The 4,117-nt window shown below is 36.6% G+C and overlaps 1 long non-coding RNA gene across 1 annotated transcript; it reads left to right on the forward strand.

The window, feature by feature from the left end:
- Nucleotides 1-611: 611 nt before the first annotated feature.
- LOC143714610 (uncharacterized) lies at nt 612-1,797 on the forward strand. The gene is made up of 2 exons (XR_013195569.1): nt 612-699; nt 1,090-1,797. It is a non-coding gene; the product is annotated as an uncharacterized LOC143714610 (long non-coding RNA).
- Nucleotides 1,798-4,117: the final 2,320 nt, after the last annotated feature.

A 4,117-nucleotide genomic window follows, 5' to 3' on the forward strand; every position in this document is an offset into this window, starting at 1 on the left:
GGGCTTCTATATTTACACATTTAAATGCTGCAAAACATATTGAGCTATGACATCCTATGACATTAAAGAATATTCTATATTTAAATTATCTCATATATGTGGCTATTGTGGTTCAAGATCATAGGCCCTGTCCCAAATGGCACACTTCATATAAATACTCGGTCTTGTGTACTTATTTCATGTGTCCGTAGGGCGTCTCATTTTTCATTTTAGGTTTCAGAAGGTTGCTCACGCAGACTTTGTGGTTGATATGTGCCCTCGATGCGCACTTTTGCAGAGCCCAGACTGATGCAAGCTCTACAGCACACTTCTTTTCGACAGTCAAAGCATGGTTACGTTTTTGCACTTCGTGCACAATAACACTAAAGGCACCAGGGTGGCGGTGCAACCGGCTTCTTTTTTATATATATAAATATAGCTGCGAGCAGCGATGAAGGGCCAAAGCTGGTGGCACCGCCACCCCGGTGCCTTTAGGTAACTAAAGGAACCGGGGTGGCGGTGCCACCGGCTTGGGCCCGTAGCTATATATTATATGCTCGCAGCTATATTTGTCATTTTTATCATCATCTTCATCCTCACTAAATTGTGTGTGTGGGTGTGTTTTCTTGACAGGACCTAGTGGATCATCCGTGGTCCCCAGCACAAGCCCCCACTCCCAACCACAACTTGGAACAAGTCTCCAGAGGCCAGCTGAACATGGTAAGAAAAACTATGTAATTTAAAGAGCTTACTATAATTTGCCTTCCAGTCACTTGAAGACACTCCAGCTGGTCATTTAATTTGTATTACAACCTCTATTACTATTAGGCTACTGTCATTGTCATAATCATCATCATCATCATCTTATTCATCACTAAATTGTGTGTGTGTGTGTGTGTGTGTGTGTGTGTGTGTGTGTGTGTGTGTGTGTGTGTGTGTGTGTGTGTTGTGTGTGTGTGTGTGTGTGTGTGTGTGTGTGTGTGTGTGTGTGTGTGTGTGTGTGTGTGTGTGTGTGTGTGTGTGTGTGTGTGTGTGTGTGTGTGTGTGTGTTGTTTTGACAGGCCCCAGTGGGTTTCTGTATTCTAATGTATTTTTTTTTCCTTTTTAAAGGACTGAGTCAGTCACCCTCCTCGATTCTAGAAGAGCTGTCCCCTAGGCCAAGAATAGGTGGATAAGGTGTGAGGGGTGCCACATGTAGATTGTTCCAATGAGATTCGAGGGGAATTCATCTGTAAAGTTTGCATGGATGAACAGTGAATGGCTAATAAATGAATGTTTGTTTATTTATTAATTAATTACAACATATTTATTTGCATGGCTTAGTTATATGTTATATGTATAAATATAAATGTAAAAAAAATGTTGATAAATTACTTTTAGAGATTAAAAACTATAGTCTGTTCATTTTGCTGTTGATATATGAAGCAAACTGGTTGGTAAGAAACACGCTGGGGTAAAACGCCCACTTTCTACAAAAATATTTTAAGTCAAAATACTAATTAATTATGAAGGTTGAGCAATTTTAATATTTGGTGAATAACTCCTGCCATAGTCACTCAAAACTGGGATGGCAATTCACGTTTATGTTTTGTTTCACAGTAATGTCACATTTTCCTTAAGGGGGGCGTTTTCCCCCACACTTTCTGACCAGCACAGTCAAGTTTGCTTGGTCATTCAATATCTGATTAATCTCACATAGGATGCGTTTTGTTGATTTAAACAACCTGCTAGAAAAGTTCTTCAGTTTTCCGGTACTCGTTCTCTTCAGCTTCAGCACGATCAAACAGCAATGCAAAACAATAAAAGCTATGATTGGGACTGTCATATTATTATAATTTATAATTGTATACACTATTGTAATAGAAAGTTGTAAATTCTTTGGGTTCAGTTGCATTCTTCAGCAACCGTTGAGTTGATTATCCTTCTAGCAAAGCGCTTCAGTTTAACGCTCATTCTCTTCAGCGCGCGCACTCACACAGCAATGATTTCATTTAAAACAGTAAGCCTATATTAAAGATGTTCACAATTACTGTAATATTAAAAAAAAAGTTTTTCAATTTTTCAAAAACACTGATTTGTTATCAATAACTCGTATTATTTTCATCAACAATATAGTTTGATTAAAATAATTTCCTTATTGTCCGTGCGGAGGCGATTCCATTTAATTTCTCTATGGCACATGCATTTTGTTTCTTTATGCAGCCCAATTTTATCCAATGACTTGTTTGCAATATTTAGGTATTTTATTTAAATTTTTTGTTAGGCAATTGATTTTTTTGGTAACACTTTACAATAAGGTATCATTTGTAAATGCATAACATGAACTATAAGAGAGCAATAGCCTTTGTTAATGTTAGTTAATAAAATATTTGTGTTCATATTAGTTCACAGTGCATTAATGTTAATAGATACAACTTTGGATCTTAAAAAATTCTTATAAAATGCTGAACTTAACATTAAAGGAGCTGTATGTAAGAAATGTATTTCAATTAATCATAAAATGACCCTGATATGTCACTAGACATTAAGAAATCATGTTCATTTCAAATACCTTTATCACTGACAACAGTAGTCCGGCCAGGATATTGTCATTTAAAAAGTGAAGTTGCAGCCCTCAACTGATGTTGATGTTGTCATGTTGTGTTTTGTTCTGATGCGCCACCCTCCACCTATCTACCAATCACAAAGTCAGTAGTGTTGCGGCATCCGGGTTGCCAGCTCTGCTAGTTACCACAGCTGCAGCTACAAACGTGTCGGAATCGGATTAAAAAAAATGTCTAACGTTACGAAACCAAAAAAACCTCGTTATGAATCCGAAATACTTTGTGACAAAGTCCGAAATAAAACAAGGATCTGTATTGGAGATGCCTTTGAAAGATGGAGACGGCTGAAAACAGACAAGAATTTGAAGACAGACGCCAACGTTGCTAATTTTCTCCTGGACAGGTAAGATTCATCTATGTTTGGCTAACTTTTACTTGATGTAAACATTTCGAATATTCCGGACAGTCGAACAAAGTTATGCATGTTCATGCAAAGTAACGTTACGTAAGCTCATATGGAGGAGGTGGGTCAAAAACGGTGAGTTGTCATTGCTAACATTAGCAATGCATTATTAGAGCCCGTTTCTCTGTCATTATGATGAGACGCTGAGGAAAACAACATTAGCCCGCCCATTATTGTTTATGCAAGTTCTACAGCCAAAAATAATAGAATGACATGTAATCTTTCACATCACATATTTTAGCTTTATGGACGTGTACTGCAGGGTAAGTTAAAAAATACAGCTGGTCGCTTTCACTTATAGCGTCAGCTAAATGAATAGCTGTATCTTTGATTTCGGTTACACACAGTGACAGAGGCTTGTGCTTGTACTTACGTTAATGACAGATACCTACCGATACAAGCTAGACTAACAGCTAATGTTCTAACAAATGTACTGTCACACATGAGCGTACATCTTTACGATTATATTTGGCTAATCACCATTAGTACATTTTTGAGATATATAATTACTTTGCAAAACATCTCTCATTTGAAGCATAAACATAATTAACAGAAAAAGCTTCTTGTAGCAGCCTACGTTCCTGCTGTATCCTGCAGGCTATTTGGCAACCTCGAGCCAGGGAGGAGGGAGAAGGGATACACCACTCTACAGTAATTATAAGTGATTGCAGTACCAGTTTTGGCCACATTCTTACATACGGCTCCTTTAACTAAGATTAATAAATGCTGTAGAAGTGTTCATTAATTTTTGGCTCATGCTAACTAATACTAACAAAATGAAACCTTATTATAAAGTGTTACAATTTTTTAATAAAGAAAGTTGGCCATAGAAGTGTAAAATTAATTTGAAAAGTTAAGAAATCAAACTAGGCTACTGTATTGTATGTGTTTGATTTATGTTGAAGTGTTTGGGACATGGCTTTTAATGGTGATCCTTTTTTTATGTATTCAGGCTATCAAGGTATATCAAAATTTGAATTTAGATTTATTGGCCAATATATCGGTTATCGGCCTTCAAATGTAAATAATTTTCGGTTATCAATATCTGCCAAAATGTTAATATCCTAAAATTTTTGTATCTTTATTTGGTTTAGGAATTAAAGTAATAAGACCTTGCTTCTTTGATCCGGAT

The sequence above is a fragment of the Siphateles boraxobius genome, unplaced genomic scaffold (genome assembly GCF_051911475.1).
Source record: "Siphateles boraxobius isolate OS27281-9 unplaced genomic scaffold, OSU_SipBor_1 55, whole genome shotgun sequence".
NCBI classification, from domain to species: Eukaryota; Metazoa; Chordata; class Actinopteri; order Cypriniformes; family Leuciscidae; genus Siphateles; species Siphateles boraxobius.